This window comes from Notothenia rossii (assembly GCF_949606895.1).
Source record: "Notothenia rossii genome assembly, chromosome: 9".
Lineage (NCBI taxonomy): Eukaryota > Metazoa > Chordata > Actinopteri > Perciformes > Nototheniidae > Notothenia > Notothenia rossii.
The window spans coordinates 22,695,576-22,716,132 of record NC_136907.1 but is presented as its reverse complement, the minus strand read 5'-3'; the positions used below and the strand labels follow the sequence as shown (position 1 = coordinate 22,716,132).

The window sequence follows — 20,557 nt, the reverse complement described above, 5'->3', positions numbered from 1 at the left end:
CCTCTTCAGACATAGAGTTACAGAGACATCTAAAGCTATTACCACAAGGATGATTCATGTGATTTCTAGAGAAAAGCAATGCTAACTGTGCCAAAGCTAAGATTCCCAGAACCAAGATGTTGATTTATGATGTGTTGCCAACATAGCACCGCCCATTACACAATCAAAGACAGATTTTGAGGAGCGTGAATACAATTTGCAAGCTGGGTCCTTTCGTCATGTTTGACCACAAGAGATTTTAGTCAATGTTGACTTTGACAGAAAATATCATAAGAACATTTCTATTGGCTGACAAACGGCTATGGATGACACTATACATGTTTTTAACAACACCAAAATGATAAAAATGCTCATGGATGATGACACACAACAAAGAAAACGTATAAGGTGGGTACCAAAAATGTTGATCAATCCCACTAGAGATACTACTAACAAACTAACACATTTTCTTTAAAGGTCTAAGCTTGTATTCACGAGAAAATTAATTGGTTCAGCCATGCTTTCATCAATTGTTTTTAATATGTTGCGAATAAATGATTCAATTACAACATTAATTTGAGGAGATATACCTTAAAAGACGTAAACTATCAGCCTCTTTATGCCATTGCATAAGAAAGCCAACAAATCTTAATACACACGCACAACAAGCCTTGAGTCCATTCATACCGTATGCTGCATGTTGTTGGATTCGGTATCAAGTGGAGTACATATTTTGACACCTTGTGGAATGATTCCATCTTGTTATTTTTAGCAGTGTGCACAGCTCATCCATCACCTAGGAAGATGGTGTAGTGAGTCCCTGCAGCCTGGCTTCACTAAATGTTTGAATAACACAATGATTTCTGAAGTTATTTTAGCTTATTTGTGCTTCCTTTCAAGCCACAGCAATAATATGATCAGAGAAAGTGTTCTGGAAGTCAGATGAGGGGATGTGAAGGATTTCATCCAGGGGTCGGCGGTTTGTATCACCTCTCAAACTAAAAGTCAACCGTTAATTATGTTGAACATGTCATTCTGCTGGAAATCACAACATGAACAATGTTTGAATCAGCGACCGTGCGTCTATATATGCAGGTTTATGTTGACAACGTATGTTTGTAACTTAGTTCACACAAAGGCATCTTTATGGGCTGCCGTAAAGCCCAGTGGTTATTTAATGGGGCTCAGCCCCTGCTGTGGCGGACGCAGGTTTGAATCCGGCCTGCGGTCCCTTGTCATCCCCTCTACCCTTTCAACACTGTTAGGTACCGGGCCTTAAATTCCGGGTTTAAGGTTAATACCGGGCCTCTTCTATAAAGACTAAACTGACCCAATTTTACTAAACCATAAACCGATTTTTGTTGCTTGGATATATGTGCAGGTTACTACTTAACTTATATACGTAACCAAATGTACATAACAAATATCCTTTATTTAACCCAAATCAAAAACGGACTAGATCTAAGCAAGTTGCTTTGATTGAAATTACACAATAACCATGATTTTGAAATTGGGACGGTTCATCCAAAGTGCAGGTAGAATGTGGGTTCAATTACACACAAAAATGAGAACGGGGCATTATATGACACGAAATGTGAAATGTCCTCAAAAGTGTCATTCTATTTATATGCCTTCCCATGAGATCACGTTGGTCCTCACCCAGAGCTCCCATAGCGCCCTGAGACCCAGCGACCTGCTCTGTTCTGCGGCTCCCATAGAACTAGGCCACCCAGTGAAGACATCAACATGCTGATTGTTGAGCTCCAGAACATTTACCTCATCTTTCACCCCCACCCCCATCCTCTGTGCACCGGCCAGTTGGTTCCCACACTCTCCTTCTGTAGCAGGCATCACTGCTCCCCAACCTTACCCCCACAAAAGGGCCAATGAGCAATGACCTCACAATGTAGAGCCTCAGTGCTCATGCACAACTCAACATGCACGCATTGTAACAAACACCTACATTTCTGCCCGCATAAACACAAACGTGAACACACAGCTACACACCTACTCCATCAATGCCACCATCCCCCCTATCCCACAATCATACACTCCGGCTGATATCCTCTCCAACCACACTCAATTACTTTGGCTAAGTCACCATGACATGTACAACCACAGAAGGATAAACAAGTAAACACGTCATTCCCCACAAACATTGCTGAGGGGCTTTTTGTCAATCAGTAACAAGACAGTTCAACCGTTACAAGATTCAACAACTTCCGAACACGGAAATGTGCCTTTTATTTTAAATTTGACTATAATTAAGAACTATTGAATGGCAATGTTTCCTGTGTTCCTAAGCTATATCAAGAAAAGGTTACAATGAAGAAAATGTTCTTAACATGTCAACTTAGTCATACATTCGAATCAGGACTTGGTTCAGGAGACATTGCAGGCACACACAAGACCCCAAACAATCACAGCTTGCCATCTCTTCCAACTATCATGATAACTGATCAGGATGGTTCCAAGAATGTCTTCACCTGACAGCGCCCACAGTAAGGTTTTACCATTCATAGCCAATTGGCCGGGAGGTGTGCTCTTTCTTCGCCTTTCTCTTTGGTTGGTGCACAGTCAGTGCTAGCCAACTTGTGCTCCCAATGACCAGTCCAAATTGTTTTACATTTCAAGCATAATTGTGTTAAACTGGCACACTCAATGAGGAAAACTAAGGCAAGGTCTATGAAGAAGTGTGTTTGTTAACAATTCAATCATAAACACCTTTACCCGGGGCTTTTCAAAGTCAGCTCTGGGAGGTCCCACAAAGGGATCCTCCCAAAAAGAGCGCCTGTCTCTGACCCACCATGTTAATTCCCCCATGCTGACATTGCATGAACCCCACCGGTTAAGAAGTGGAAAAATATTTCTGGTTCATTATTAAATTGTTTTGGGGCTATCCATGGCTGGCAGTTTTGTGTAATGTATTTTGACCATCAAAATAATGAAGATTCAAGTAAATAAATGATAATAATTGCAATGTTCTGCATCTGAGAAGGCTACTGATTCAGGCACTGCAAGGAAGTCCAGATTGAATAAGGGTTTAGAGTTTTGATATAGTATCAGACTGATATTATGGAAGATTAACCTGGGATTAAAGATACCTCCAGGTCAATTCAGCTTTTAAACTTTGCCAAAGTGTTCACTCTACTCCTTCTTTCCTCATATTCAGGAAGGAGTGGTGGCACACAGCTGCTCTTCTAGCTGCTTAATTGTGACTCCAGCCCCCCTCCTAGGTCCTCAAGCTTCTTGGCAGAATAAAAGGCCTCTCTGATCAAAGGACCCAGAGACAGGTTCCAACTGAAAAACCTACCGCTATCAAAATGGTTTGTTTACTCTGCATTGCCATGACAATATCAGATAAGAGATCTAAAAATATAGGGGCTAAAGAAGCGGGTAGACGATGACAGAGTGAAGCGTGCAGGTTTCAATGACTGAATCTGTTCAGTGGAGGAAGCAGGGGGAGATAAAATTGGGAAATGCCTGTTTCCATTGCTACTGGAAACAAACACTGGCAACAACAACAACACAGGCCAGGGGTCAGCTCCTCAGTTAACTTGGCTATGGAGTAAAGCCTGCGTATGGATTACCCTTCAGTGAACTCAAGGATACATACTGGAGAATACCTAAATGCCTAAATGTAATCCATGTTTCTTTAAAGAGGGAGGCATAGCTGACTATTTCCACTGCTGGAAAAACAAACTTTGATTGTAGTTTTAAAATAGCTAACTGATATAAATAACCTTTCATCTATTTACATTAGATAAGCCATCTGAATAACGGTAAAACAACGAACAATGCAACGCTTCAAAGCTCTATCTTAAGAATGATTAACAAAGGGCTGTGAGGCTCACAATAAAGTAAATTAATAATATTGATTCATGTACACGTTTTAGTGAAATCTGCAACAGAGATTCACCTTCTTTCTAAAAGCCATTGCATTCTTATTTTTCAATTTTATTTTAGTGTTACATTTTTTCCGAGCATTCAATTCAATTCTTTACTGTACTTAACTACAATTTTAAGGTACTTGTGAATTAACTTTCTGTTAATTCATAATTCTACTTCACCACAATTCAGAGGGCAATATTTGAAATAAATTGTCATGTATTATTAAGTTTTAAGTTTCACAGGAGTTTTACAAACAAGTAAAATGTACCAGCTGCAAGATTAAAGTAATCAAATGATTAACTAATCAATCATTGTATTGCAGTAATATTCTAAAATGTGCATTTCTGCATCATAAGTATATTTTCTTTTGGTTCTTTAAGTATGTTTTGGTGCTAATACAATTTTTTCCTTTAGACGTTGTAGTATTTTTACTTTTGATTAAGTAAAAGATCTGAGTTCTTTGTACACCACGGCTGATAAAAACACAATCAACAGGGTGGCGGGCATAAAAGCAGGTCACTGTTTTTCCATTATAACAGTGCACAACGTGTCCTAGAGTTAACCGAAGCTATAGGTGGGGCAGAGAAGCAGGGTTGGAAGTGGGCTGTCTAGTGGAACACACCCTTGCCCCGGGGGTGGCCAATAATCTCCAAGGAAAGTGTCACACTGAAAAACGATTGACAGGCCACAGCTTTGACTGTTAGTGAATGCTAAGCAGGGAACAAGTACTGCATACCCGTGTAGCTCGGGAAACATAACTCACAGCTAGGATTGCCTCCCATGTCTCCAAAGCCTTCCTTTCAGACCACAGCCGTGCAATACTATACCTGCTAACAAGGCGGCCTGACATTCTGCCTCCACTATTGACTTTCCACTGTATTTATGATCTCCTGTCTATTCTGGTGCCAACCTTTCTTATGTTCCGCTTTTATTTCTTCCCATTAAAATGGTGTCGCTTTACTGTGTCAATGATTGTCGGGCCCTGCGTCTGAACTTTGAACCGACCAGGCAACGGCGCTCTCTCTTGAACGCTGTAGGGAGGCGTGGCGTGGGGAGAGGGCTTTAGGTTGGGGGTTAACTCGTTTACGACTCGCACCATAAAGCTTCCTGAAAGGTTGGTTGGGCTGAATAAGCAAGGATATGTTAACCTGTCACCTTCCTACGCAGTGACAGCACAGGGTCACAGGGAAGTGGCTACACGAGGCTGTGTGTGTTTTTCAAATTGTGTTTGTGCGTGTGAAAAAGGCAACTAGACATGTTTTTGTCCTCTCCCAAAAGCAGGTGTTTGTGCAAGCTGTCCCAGGGGAGGCACCCAGGCTACAGTGTTGTGAGATCGCTCCCACCTGTGAAGATCAAATATGAGACATTTATTATACAGGGGGGACTTATCTAGCGCTCCCTATCTGATGGGCTATGTAATAGAGAGGCCTTGGACAGATCCACTTTCACTGCCCTAAAAGGCGGGAGAGGTGACCCAAAAGGAAAACATTATGTGAGGAAACAAAGGCGTCGTAGGCGTGGAGTAGAAACCCTCTAAAGGGTACTGCCCTTTCTCCTCCCTGTTTTCAAATTGAGCCTAATTAGACTGTTAAAAGCAGTTACTGTGTGTTCGGGAGGTAGTGAGTAACTGTATGATTTACACATAATTATGTGCTGGCAAGTGCAGACATTTAAACTGGAAGGTTGTAATTTAACTGTATTGTTAACGCATCTTTGTGCATGTTGTATTGTGAAGTTTTTAGCAATACCCAACTATGAAGTGGTGCCAGTGTTTGTCCTCTGGGCACCAACCAGACACCAGTTATATGATGTCAAAGCCAACTCTCACCTTACCAGCCTTTCAGAAAAGGTCATATGAAGCAACAGATCTACAGTGCTGTCTGCAAACTGTTAGATGACAAACTACAAAGAGAGTTTTACCACAGGCCCGACTGAAATCAAAATGTGCCACTAATCAATGACTGTCCCTTCAACTGCATGTAACATAAATACTACTTACTCACAGCAAGATGACGCACATATCCACGTTGTTGGAACCAATCCAGATACATCAAATCAAGTTGCAAGTGCAAACCTTTAAGAACTAATGTTACCTTACTAAACACCAAGATAATTGTTGTGGTCAACGTAAAACTTTTTTTTTAAAGGAGCTGTGCTGGCCAATCAAATACATGCAGAAGCACATTCCTGATGATTACTTTGTAATGTAAATATGGTCCATGGGTCTCTTACTAAAACTGGGCAGAAAGGATTTTATATCATGTCTGAAGCAACAAACTATTTTTAATGATATAATGAATCTGCTGTTGCTATAATACATTTTGTATGGCTGCAAAAAGAAAATGTAATCTGGGTGAATTACATTTACTAGAAGTCATGTTGGAGAAATTCAGGTGTATGAACCACAGTATGGTCAAAGATTAAAGCTCCTAATCATTCTTCCCCTGGCATCGAGAGAGTAAACACCTTAGAGTTAATTAAGCTACGGAGATAAGGCTCCAATGAGAAGCTAATGTCTCCACGGCTTTATCAAGGTATAACAAGGCCAGGACTTCCTGCTGTGGAGAGGAAGTGAGTTTGGGAGAAGTAAAAGCATGGGGGGGGGGGCAGAGATTATCTCTCCACATTAACAGGCTTCGCTGAACCAACAGTGAAGTGTATGGCCCGAGGATATCAGGCATCACACTTTCAGATACACTCTGTGCCACACACGCACTTCAAAGCACTTTGTGTTTACATGTCAATTATAAAGAATCAGATTCCAAGATGAATACACACACAACTATCCACACATCAAAGCATGCCGTCAAGAGTGGCATGTGTACAGGCAGACTGAATCTAATATGTGTGAGCACCTGGTTCACGTATGATGAGGCCGCCACCTGATTAAATAAGCAACATAATACACCATGATAAACATTCAGATGGGCAAATATTCACAGTATTCACCTGACTGCTGATAGGTCCTCCAACCCACTCATTCCCAACCAGTGGAACGTGTACCAGAGGGTCATAACACCTAAAGACTGCCTCTAAGAGAGCATGAAAACTATTAACTAAAAGTATTGGTTTCATGGTTGGAATAGCTAGAAGTAATGGATAAATGGACGAAATAGTAAGTTAAGTATTAGCTACATTGTTAAAATAACTACAAGTGATGGGTTGAAATAGCTAAAGGCAATTCAAGTGATGGCTAGAATAATAAATAATTAGAAAGCTAAAAGTAACAGCTAGATAAATGGCCAAAATCGCTAGCTATAAGTAATGACTCCATATCTGAAATCATTAGCTAGTAATAGATAAACGGTTAAATGGCAAGGTAGCTAAAAAGTAACGGCTATAGCCAATTGCTGAAATTGTTAGCTTAAAAACAATGGCTAAATGTGTTAAATAGCAAGAACCAATGGCTACATTTGTGAAATTGCTAAAAGTTATAATATTGAATAATGCATATTATTACATGATCTGAGAAGTTAAATATCTGCTCCATTTATGTTAAAATACAACTTAAGGCATATCTCCTTATCTTAAGAAAACTAAACTGAATATTCTAGTCTTCAAAGGCCCAATTAATGATATGATGAAATAATTACCTCAGTATCAAATAGTTTTCTTGTGATCGTGACATAGATATCTCACTTGAATCAAATACATGGCTTTGCCAATGTCAAATTGGATTAAAGTAGATACAGATTCTATCCCAGTCTACTTATTTGGTCATTTTTGAAATCTCATTAGTTGATCAGTCTCCTGTGCATGGCTACATCCTCATGGACAGACTCAGAATCTGGCTGGCTCTCAGCTAAACCATGACTCTGTCATCTCAGGATCACCATGGCATAGTTCATAATTAGTGATATCTCAAGTTAGAAATATAATTTAATTGTTATCTCAAAATTTTGGGCTGACAAAACAGGTTACGCAAAAATTGTAATTTTATTATCTGGAATAATGAAACAATGAAGTTGTGATAACAGACGGTAGTGATCATTTGGATCAGATAACTGGTTTGAAACAACTGCACTGCTTCTCATATCTGAGAAGCAATCTTAAAAGGGGTCTCAGTCAATGATTCTTTCTTCTAAACCATCAACGTGTATCTTAGACCCGATTCCAACTAAGCTGTTAAAGGAAGTTTTTCCATTAATTGGCACCTCTTTATTAAATATTATGAATATGTCTTTATTATAAGGCTATGTTCCACAATCCTTCAAAGTAGCAGTGATAAAACCTCTTCTTAAAAAGCACAACCTCGATCCAGAGGTTTTAGCCAACTATAGACCTATTTCTAATCTTCCGTTCCTCTCAAAGATTCTTGAGAAAGCAGTCGCAAAACAGTTGTGTGATTATTTAAAAAAACAATGATTTATTTGAAGATTTTCATTCTGGCTTTAGAACACATCATAGCACAGAGACAGCTCTGGTTAAAGTCACAAATTACCTTCTAATAGCCTCAGACAAAGGACTTGTCTCTATTCTTGTCTTGCTCGATCTCAGTGCTGCATTTGATACTATCGACCATGAAGTCCTATTGCAGAGACTAGAGCACTTAGTTGGCATAAAGGGAACTGCTTTAGGTCCTATTTATCTGAACGGTCTCAGTTTGTGTGTGTCAACGATGAATCTTCCATGCAAACCAAAGTTAGCCATGGAGTGCCACAGAGCTCAGTGCTTGGACCTATTTTGTTCACATTATGCTTCCCTTAGGCAATATTATAAGGAATCACTCTGTACATTTCCATTGTTATTCGGATGATACTCAACTATATTTATCCATCAAGCCTGATGAAACCAATCATCTAAATCAAATTCAAGACTGCCTAAAAACAGACTGCCTTAAAAACATGGATGACCTTCAACTTTTTGATGTTAAACACGGCCAAAACTTAAGTTATTGTACTCGGCCCAAAGACTCTACGAAACAAACTATCTAAAGGTATACTAACTATGGATGGCATTAATTTGGCCTCCAGTGGGACTGTATGGAATCTTGGTGTTATATTTGATCAGGATTTATCCTTTAACGCCCACATAAAATCAATCTCAAGGACCGCCTACTTACATCTACGTAACATTGCAAAAATCAGGCATTGCCTCAAAACGATGCAGAGAAACTAGTCCATGCATTTGTTACTTCTAGGCTGAATTATTGTAACTCTCTATTATCAGGGTGTACCAAGAAGTCAGTCAAGTCGCTTCAGCTGATTAAAAATGCTGCAGCTCATGTACTAACCAGAGTTCGGAAAAGGGAACACATTACTCCAGTTCTGGCTGCCTTACACTGGCTCCCTGTAGAACACAGTGGGCAGGCGCTATCTTACCTTAAATAACTCATTATACCCTACTGTCCAACCAGGGCATTGCGTTCCAAGAATGCAGGGTTGTTGGTTGTTCCTAGAGTTTTTAAAAGTACAATGGGAGCCAGAGCCTTTTCTTATCAAGCTCCACTTTTGTGGAATCAGCTTCCAGTTTGTGTTCGGGCGGCAGACACCCTATCCGTTTTTAAGAGTGCGCTTAAGACCTTCCTTTTTGATAAAGCTTATAGTTAGGGCTGATTAGATTCAGCCCCTAGTTTTGCTGCAATAGGCTTAGACCAGGGGTCGGCAACCCGCGGCCCTCGAGCCGCATGCGGTCCTTTAAGCCCTCTGCTCTGGCTCCCTTGAGTTTAGACAAAAATAAGAAGGAAATAAAATAAAAGTATTTGTAGGACTATTTATATTTTGTTGCACGGTTGAAAATGTTTCGTATCTTGTATTTTGAGGTGATACTGTGACACATAAATAAAAAACAAAACGGTTTTAATTAGGTCAACTAAAATATGCGTCACATCCTGCTACGGTCCCGCGCGAGCGCCTTTTCTTGGAGGCGAATAACCTGACCCCCGGCTCGATGAGCGAACTATGGATAAATCAAAGAAAAGTACCGGAGGAACACAGGATTTAATTCTGTGTGGACAGTTATATGCTTTCACAGCAAACGATGCTGGTTTACCGGTATGTTTGATATGTTTGATATGTAGAGAGAAGTTGTCAAAGGTGCTGCAGCCTTTACGTATTGAGGAACAACACGGGAGAGGAAGACAGCTGACGATCTTCAGTCATAATTCAATGGGGTATGTAATTTATTTCAGAAAACACTTTTTGTTATATTCCATGGAATGCTCTTAACGTCCCGATAACAATGAATATATTAAATGCTTTGACAATAAATACATAAACAAATTAATCTGTGGAAGCCGTAGCGCTGTAAAAAGCATGACCAATCATTTTAGCCCGGCTGGCCTACCTGCCTGTCAGCCTTCCATCCGTGCACAAACTTATCTCGTGCCCTCATTGGTCATGTGCGCGTTCGTGTGTGTTGGAGGAGGGACTCTGTAAGAAAGTCTGAAGGAAGAGGCATATTTGTTCCGGTTGTGTATTTTCCAATTCTAGCGCACTCGAGCTGGTTTCTCCATTCTTACCTACCCTACCTTTAACTCTTTTTAGGGTGCAGCTATATGTTTTATTTATTTCAAAGTGGGCCCATTTTAATAAAAAAAAAATTTCCTTCAAATGTGCAGATGACTCCCTAAGTGCTGTGTTTAATTTATTTAAAAGTAGGCCTGTGTATTATTTCTAATTCTCCATATAGGAGTTCTTTGTTTCTTATTAGAGGTTAAAAGTTGTATATAATGTAATAAATAGCCTAATAAATGCAAAAAATCTGTAGTTTTTGTCTGATATAACAATAAATACGACTTTATTAGCTATCAAGCTATGAAATATGTTTTGCGGCTCCAGACAAAAAAATGTTTGGGAAAAAGGAGCAAAATGGCTCTTTTGGTCAAAAAGGTTGCAGACCCCTGGCTTAGACTGTCGGGGGACACCTTACTTCTTCCTTCTCTCTGTCTGTACCTGTGTACTCTCATGTTCCGAATCACCCAGCTTCCCCCAAATGTCTTTTTGGTGTCTATCTACGCTGGAATCCTGAGTCCTGATCTGAGTCCCGGATTTCGAGTCGTGGTTGAACCTGTCACTGTGGTCCTGCCTGACTTTCATCACACTACTTCCCTGATGGCTCCCACAGGATTGTTGACATCCTCGTGGATTCATCTTCTTATTATAAACAGATGCATTTCCAAAAATTTGGTCTACCTATGCTGTAAATGTATTATTTTTTTGATTTACACACGGCATCTATTGCACGTCTGTCTGTCCTGGGAGAGGGATCCCTCCTCTGTTGCTCTCGCTGAGGTTTCTCCCATGTTCCCCGTTAAACTGTGTTTTTTTTTCTTCTTTGGAGGTTTTTCCTTGTACGATGTGAGGGTCTAAGGACAGAGGGTGTCGTATTGTCATACTGATATTCTGTACAAACTTTGAAGTCCACTGAGACAAACGTAACATTTGTGATATTGGGCTATGTAAATAAACATTGATTGATTGATTGATTGATTGATTGATTGATAGATTGATGATACTCTTCGATCAAAAATGCCAACTATACTATTAGAAGTTTGCTGGGTTTTTTTCAGAAAAATGCTTTCTGAAAACAAGTATAAGACCAAGCAATCGGTCAATTGATGAATAAAATAAGTGGCAGATTAAGCGATACATTTGTTTTGCATTTCCAGCTCTGGAAAACATAAACAGACAATTCAAACCTTGAAAAACTGGTTGAGGTGAATAATTCTTGTTTTTCTCTCTCTGTGTTGTTGTACTCTGACCACACCAAAAAAAAAAAAAATGCAAACATAAAAGAGATAATAAAATGAAATGCGATTGGGTGAGGTACCTGCCAAGGACAGTTTAACCAACATGTGCATGTTCAAGCATGGGGATTAGGAGAAAAGGAGTATGGGAGGAGGGAGAGGGAGAGCGATGGGGAGACAAAACAGGAGGGAGTGCTCAGATATTGATGCAGTGCAGCTTGGGATAGGTCTTGAAGCAGAATGTGGCTGTGGCCTTTTTGGAAGGACTCCAGGGCTTGTAGTGCAGGTCTCCTTTGATAATAGGCCACAGTATGTGTAAGAGCACTGGGCTGCAGCCAAGGTACACAGCCTTTTGGTAATAGTTAACAGAGTGGGCAAACAGTGGAAGTCAGTGGCATGGAGGTAGGTCAGAGAACTGCAGTAGACAGCCCCCCCCCTCACTCTCTCCGATAGATAGATCTGGCACAGCACTGAGACACTTGGCTCAGTTCCTGGCTCTTAGGCCTGAACTGAAGTTTCATGAACATGCTGTTGACTCATATAGGACAAAGTGTTGTAATGTGCACTCAACAGGATATTCATCATAAAACACTTTGGGATGTAAACAGCCCTCCAACAGGACTGCAGTATCCAACTGTACCTGCATTGAAAAGTTGTCTACTTAAATTTCATGTGAGGCAAATACACTTCTGGAATTCGGGGAATAATGTTGCGATTTTAAAGGTTAATGGAGCGGATTGGTAATTAGATCAATCAAAACTGGGCAACTACCAACACGCATTCATTTCCAGCATAAAACGCTAAAGCCTAGCAAGAGAACATTCCGAGCATGTACAAACACAGATGTGTAAAATGTAAAGAATGCGCAAAAGGACAAATTGGACACATATGTTAATGAAAAGTGTGAGGGGGATGCAAAAGCAATGGACAGTGCATTGTTATATTATAATAATCTTTACATAACTTTTAGTAATGTCACCACAATTTTATTATAGTAATAAAGTGCAGGAAAAGTCCTAAAACCAAGAAGTTGGTAAGCATTTTTACACTTTCCCGTCAATGAATGGGTTTTATGGGTTTCTTGAATTAATCGAGGTAAACAGGGCAATCCTTTATTTAAGTATTATTATTGAATATAGACATGAAGATTGCTCCTGAACATTTTTTCACTCAGTGACATAAGTGGAACAATACATGTCTTCTGTGTCCACATCCATTAGTGGCTGACCCTGTCACATCTCGTTTGGCAGTGATTATAAATGTTATGTTGTTTCTGTCACCACAATGTTAGCTCCTCTACAAATGTAGAGGTAGAGGAAGGAGTGCTACGCTTATGTGTGTAGGTGTGTGTGTGTGCCTCGTGCTTTCAAGTATCCCCCGCAGTCCCAGACAGTCCAAGGACTCGTGAGCGGTAGACATGTTATTACCCAATCCTCTGCCAACCTGCTGCTCTAATCTCAGAGTGAGCAGACCAAACACCAAACCACACACAGCTCTGCTTTAGTCTTCAGAGCTGGCTTTCAGGGCCGCTGTGGTGTAATGCTGTGCTAACCCTAACCTAGGGCCCAGAACAAAGAGCAACACCATGCTCCACTCCACTCCCGCACAGCAATCTGGGGGTTTAAATAGCAGGCTGTCAGGGAATGGGGCTTGGCAGCTATAGTCACCAACAGACCGTCACAAAGTGAAAAAGGAGCACATATGACTCCATGCAGCCTTGCAAACATGCCTTGTTGGCTGTCGAGGACTACTTTTCCACAGCTTTGGAGCGGCTCCCACAGAGGAGGTTATCAGGTGAATGGCCCTGATGAGACATCATGGCCCTGTTCCCTCAAATACAGACTGCCTTTTGATCTCCCCGCCTGATTCCAGTGAACCGCTGCACACCAAGGGCAGTTGACATTGAAACAACGAGGATGTTTTTTTACTCGAAGGCTGGAGAAAGCCTAACGTTGGAGAAGGGGTAAATACACAGGTTATGTAACTCAGATGTAGATGATATCCCCCCAGCTCTATCACTTCCACACAAAGTCGCAGTCTGTGGTCAAGGCCATTCAAAGAGATTAATCTGAACATATTACAAATGGAAAAACAACACAGCATGCTGGCATTAGAAAGGCAAGATAGTAATGCATATTTTGAGCGAGTTCAACAATTAAGTAATTTGTGTTTCCGTTGCTGACTAGTGTTGGTTGTTAGTGTTGGCTGCAGACATGAGGGGAGTCAGAGACTGTCCAAGCCTCTCTCTGAGCATTCTAAACAGCAGTCAGTCAGCATTATTGCTGGGTGCCAAGGTATTTACTTTGGACAAGAGAGGGAGGCACTGTTAGGGACCGCTTCTAATTAGGAGCAGCCAGTCATGAGGTCATGGCCAATTGGAAAGGGCCTCCTAGATACGCGTACACGGACCTCTCCTGAGGGCTGCTGGACAGTAAACCAGGAGCAGTCAAGTATGGGTTTAGTTGTTTTGTGAGCGGGCAACAAGATCACTGCTATGCAGGATCAGTTGTTCCACCTGGAGGAGTCTTAATAAACGGCTGGTGGCAGCATTGCTATGCTTCAAGGGGAGGTCTGACATAGCCTTACTGTGGCCATCAAGGCTTTGAAACATTGTTATGAAAAGCATGACTTTTCTTCATCCTGAACAATTGTAAGAAATATCCATGGGACATTGTCAATAATTATCCTCATTGTGTTCAATTTGTTCAAATTATTTAGGGAATTAATCCAATTTAAACAATGATTACATCTGATGTCAGTTGGCCTGTCGAGCGAGGTTCTCGGGAATCGCTAATTTTTTAAAAAAAAGAAAAGGAAACACAATCTAAGAGGACCAGAGCACAGTCGTACCCAATCAAAGTCGACCTTGGTTTCATAAGTCCAGTTGTATTTGCAAAATGTGGTCATCCAAACCGGCCTTCATATAGAGAGCAACATCAGCACCACCAGCAGCAATGCTCTGTGAATTAGGAATCAGCCTTGGTCAAAAATGTCATTTTAATATCTGTAAGGAAATACATTTACACAGTTCTAAGAAAAATGTTGTCATATTTTGACTACTAGGAGCAATACATAGACAGAAGATAATCTTGTTCTACTGTATTAAATATGTATCTATATAATAATTCCCAAAAAATGATAAGCCATTATAATTTGTACCGAAAAAGATCTCTACAGCAATTATACACTAAATTAAGATTTTATAATTAATCAAATCTGTATAGCATGTTGGGTTTGTGTGATTTAGATCTAGCCCTATAGTATGTGCTGTGGTGCAACATGGACACAGATGAAGTAGTACAGGCAGACTTACTAAGTGGTACTAATGGCAGTGTCAAGACTTTTGTTAAATGTATTTTTGAGCACATGCATATGTTCATGTAGCATCAAAGGGCATGTGACACAAGTTCAATTTAGTCTGTAATCACATGGGATTTACTCTTTGCCGGTTTGAGAGTGCATGTTCAACCAAAACTCCCTGGAGAGGAAGAGGAAGACTCTCAGTGCAGGTGAGCGGAGATGAACACATCAGTGAAATACACTTGTCTGGCAGACATATGAACCCTTTGTCTGATTCAGAAGCATGCACTTTTCATTTAGTCCAACTGAGAGAACAGCCATCCATCATGCTGGTAGGCATGTGACTGGAAGTATGATGATCAGCCATTTTCACGAGAACAATCATTCACCTCCCACTCACAGCAGTCGAAGACAAGCAGCTGCAAAAGGGAAAAACACAACCCTGTTTCAAGCAAAAAGGGAATGACGAAATCATTTTCCATTGACGGTTTTTATTTTGTAAGTCACTACCTGTTGCTATCTGAAAAACAAAAGTCTTTCCCAAAAAGCAGCCTCCATTCATCCCAATGGCCAGCAGGGGGCAACTTCAAAAGAAGTCCAATTGAATGGAAGTCTATGAGATAACTACCATACTTCTCACCTGATTTATTACCTTAGTAAATACTTGCCTAATGAGTTTATGGTTTCAATTACTAGTTTGCCATCTTCATCTATACACGTGATGTTCATTGAGTAAATGATGGGCTTGTTTGGAGTAAATTAGATGATAAAGCACGGTATGCTTTAGGGCAGGGGTATTCAACTAAAATGCAACGAGGTCTGGTTAGATAAAATCTCCCCATGCAAAGGTCCGGAACATCAAAATGTCTAACTTGCTTCATGAATTAATGTGATATATATTGAAGTAGCCTGTAGCTTTATCAACGTCTGCATGCAATCAACAACTGACTGCCAATCAAATAAAGAAAGTATAATTCAAAAACAACAATAGGTATTGTCAATTAACATTGAACTATACAGATATACAGTAAAATACTGTGGATATGTGTAATGTTCCTCTCGGGCTGCATTTAAAAATAAAATAGAGAAAATAAATAAAATAGCTTTTGAAAATATGTACATCCTAAAAGTGTTTAATTTTAGATAAATAAAATAAAGTGTAGCAGCAGCTTGAGTTTCCCTTTTTCTTTGTTAACCGTTTCACATCATGCCTTAACAGTTTCAGACGATTATAGAACAATATCAGTCTTTACACATCATAACAATTGAACAGTTTTAAAGTTTCTCTTTCTTTCCCCCTTATATTGCAGTCCCTCACTCACTTTTTTTAAATTCAGTGCGAGAATTGAACTTGAGCTTGTCCTGCCAGGAGTTTGTAAATCTGGGCTGAAATGGTTTTAGGGCCATTCTCATACACATGCAGGTGCTCAGTGGTTACAGTGATGCAAACACAGGTATGGTGAAAAAAGAGAGAACTATTCGAAGCAGAAAAAAACTGCGTAATATACCATCTGACAAAGGCCTGTGCTATAATGCTTCAATTAACTGGCTATTCTTTATAATATACTCAGATCAATAGGAGACAGAGATGTTAAGTTATAAATCAAGGGTTTTTATTATTATTTACAGCAGGGGTGGGGAACCTTTTTCCTTTCAATTTTTACAACATCCTCCGAGGGTCGTACAAATTATTGAACTCAACCTCTGCTTAAAAAAACTAAAATCACAGCCCATTCATTTCGCCTTTCTTTCATGTTGTGCAAAGAAAAAGCAACCCTCTTAATCCAGAGATCTCACCATGACCCACGTATGCATGCACGTGCACGGTTGTGGCATGACCACCAAAACAGAAAGATATGGACACAAGATGTATGCAAATGTATTTAGTATGCTATCCATGTGAACATGATTTAAGTGGGTGGGGGGGACCTAACCTAACCCATGCTCCCCCGGGAAGATTTTTTTTAAATATCGAAGTTGAAAGCATTGATCTGGTGCACTTTGAGAGCAAAATTAAGAGATCTATGGATTCATCTTTCAACACCCATATGAAACAGAACTGTAAGCAGATTTTTCTTTTTGGATATTTTACAAATCACTCCCCTTTTAAACTCTATTATTGTTATTTTTAACAACTTTTTTGTTACTGTCATATAGTATTTTATACCTGTTTTTTATTTAGTCTCATTAATAGCTATAATGATCATATCAAGGTGTGCCTGAACCTCACTGAGCTGAGGTTATTTGAGCCTCTCAGGAGAGAGCTCTCTTCCACCTGGTTGTAGAAAAGCTCTTTAAATTCGTTAGCATAGCTAGCTAACCAGATGCTAATAACAACAGATCGCCACTGTGCTTACAACTAAAGACACAGCCACGCAAACACTGCGGCATGGCTCCTTATGGGTACTGCAATATTTGAAGAGCTGGAGCGGCGTTGGTGCTCTCCGTCAGCAGCACTCATTTCAGACGAGACAATATACCACGTGAAGACACGTTACGCTCGTGTTGTGTTCAAGGAACCTGTCCTTGGCCAGGAAAAACAGGTACTCGCCTGTTTAATTATTTTGCGGTCTAGATTTCTTCTTCTTTTTTTTGAAGAAGTCGGACTGACGGACGGACTCCCCCCCCCGCCCCCCGCTCCCCATCCCCAAATGAAAACTCTTCGGTTCTCCACGAATTACACAAGTCACCCAAATCAGCGTTAAAAAAGCGGGAGGCGCCGACAAATCGCCTATTAATGTATTGATGATTATAGCTCCGGGTCCGGATAGGTCGGCGTCTGGGTCCGGATCTGGACCTCGGTCCGCCAGTTGCCGACCCCTGCTTTAGGGTGTGTCTACCTTGTGATTTACAAGATAATGACTTTGTTCAGCAACGGGCTGTATTAAAAGACACCTTAGGATTTCGCTGTTCATTTTCTTTTCTTGGTTTACAACAATTTGACTAAGAATGTTTTTTGCACAATTAGCACAACAATTAAGAAGACAGCTACAGTGAAAAAAAATATTTGAACATTATGTTTTTAACAGTTGATTACCCTGAACTTTAAGTATAATTCAACTGAAAAACCAATACAAAAAAATAATTGTTTTATTTCGATTCTGTTGTTTTCATAATCGTTGCAAGCCAAAATCGTACGTGCGAAAAAAATAAATATATGATTAATTGAGCAGCCCTACGTGACAACATCCTATAAGTATCTTATCGTCAATTATTTAATGCTAAAAACCAAGATTATATGTGTGAATTCATTCCCTGGACTAAATAGAACAGGCACATCAGTCAGAATTTCCCAAGTTGTCCAGTAGTGGGCACTTGTTAATGTTTTACTAGTTAGCTCCTTCCTTTCCCATGTAGAAAAAGCACAAACACATGATGGGTGGCATGTGGCCTTCATGAGAGTGATAGTGTGTATTAAATTCAGTGTTGGGCAAGTTACTTTTAAAAAGTAACTAGTAATAGTTATAGTTACTGCTCTAAAAAAAGTAACTAGTTACTTTATTAGTTACTAAATTATAACAGTAACTAGTAACAAGTTACTTTACTTTGAAAATAACAACAATAAAAATACAAATGTTTGTGTTGTTCTGTGGCACAGTTTACATTTGACCGTAATATTTTTTGCGTCCTTTATACCCACAACTTGAAAATAGTGGTTATATCTCAAAGTTGTAAATGCGCTGCTGCTCTCGTTGATACTAGCATCTTCCATTGTGTGTCTGTGTGCTGGTGGTGAGCGTTGCCGTGTGTGTGTTAGCATTAGCAAGTGTTCGTGTGTGTGTTTTTTTCCCATAAGGCAAGACCCCGCCCAGCTTTGTCTCTGATTGGCTTACCCTGAAATGTTACCCCGTTAACCAATCATCACTCCTCTTTGGTTACTTTCACTTTTCCATGGTGCTGTGAGAGGACATCGCTGTATTCGCCTGTAAGTTACATCCGCAGGGAGATTCGGTTCAGTTCCATCACATAATGTAACGCAATAACGCACCCATTTAAATCACAGTAACTATAACAGCGTTACTTCATGGGAATAGGTAGCTGGTAACGCTATTAGTTACCACACAAAGTGGTTGCGTTACAGTGACGCGTTACAAAGTAACGTGTCACTGTAACGCTGATTACAGTACTGCATGGCCATCCGAAGGGCAATATTTCAACAAGTCTCAAGCCACTTTGGTGCTGTTCCACATTTGAATTCAGCTTTTCTAATTCAATAAATCAAACTCTGCATGAAGCAGGGAAGTATGAGCACCATTATCGCAACTAACACTGAAGCCTTTCTCTGAAGGAAAAAAAAAGGGTCAAAAATGGGACATGCTGTTTGTTGTTTTGAAGTGACCATGTGACTTTTGCAGACATAAAGCATTTTTTTGTCAGCAGCGTTATCTCCCTGGATCTGAGGTTACAATATGGCTTTTGTAGTCATGCAGCACTGAAAGATCTAAGTCTCTTTGATCCAGCTTAATAGAGTTTGGTAAATGATCTCAGTATGGGAGCTCCGCCTCGTGAACACACACACACACACACACACACACACACACACACACACACACACACACACACACACACACACACACACACACACACACACACACACACACACACACACACACACACACACACACACACACACACACACACACACACACACACACACACACACACACACACACACACACACACACACACACACACACACACACACACACACACACACACACACACACAAAGAATCAGACCGTCACACAGGTGAAAGCTCCTCTCCTTGCGGATTGTTGAGCCAAGCGTTCAAGCAGAAAAGCAGAATTCTGCTTTTTAACAATATCATTCTGCAGCTCTGGCACACATGTCTCTGCCACAAACATGTAGTACAACTCTTGTTTAGCTTCTCAAACAGGAACCAAACAACTGTGTAATACAATTACATTGCTGGGAGGTGTTATTGCTGTATTTGCCAAAGCGGCAAGCACAAAGCAAAATTGCCTGAGAGAGTGAGTGAAGGAGCCACAGGGAGCCGGAGAGAGGGAGGGAGTGTGTCAGAGAGCATTTATCTGTTGTATGGTGATGACTCTTTTCCTCCGACCTCTCAGCAAACTAAGCGCTTCCTGCCTTTTGAGTGCTTGTAGCCATTTTTGTCCTTGAAACTAAGCACATGCAATGAATTACAACCATTTTAAAGAGCTGTCAAGAAACAAGAGAGGGCTGGTTAAGGGAGAGGAGGTGAGGAGGAGGAATTTGAAGCTGTGAGAGAAAGAAGAAGTGAGACAAACAAGATAAATGAAAACCTGCAAAGAAGCTTCTGAGCCTTTGATATTAGCAGCCGGGAGAAGAAAAGGCAGCAAAGGAATAAGTAAGGGACTTAATGAAGTCAACACTTTGACTGGAAGTAACAGGTAATATTTCACCTGTCTACTGATAAGCATAAAGTAGGTCCCAAATAATTACGTAAAGTTGGGAATTCATAATGCAAATATCACGTGCAAACAAATCCAGGAAGCTAAATTGATCTGCAACAAACTGTCCAACAAACATACTCAATCTTTGCATATACTAGTGGAGTTGTTTGTGTTGTAAAGTTAACTCCATTAAAAACAAGCTTTTATTCAAGTTTGAAGAAAAAAATCAAGCACATACTGTATATGCACAGTAAACATACGTCTGGCATATGTTACATCTGGCTTATCTAGAGGCTAGTAATCT

General features: G+C 40.3%; 1 protein-coding gene across 2 annotated transcripts in view; it reads right to left on the bottom strand.

Annotated features, from left to right (window-relative positions):
- Nucleotides 1–20,557, bottom strand: part of rnf43 (ring finger protein 43) — a 90,328-nt gene that overhangs the window by 61,380 nt on the left and 8,391 nt on the right. The gene's annotated exons all lie outside the window — the stretch shown is intronic.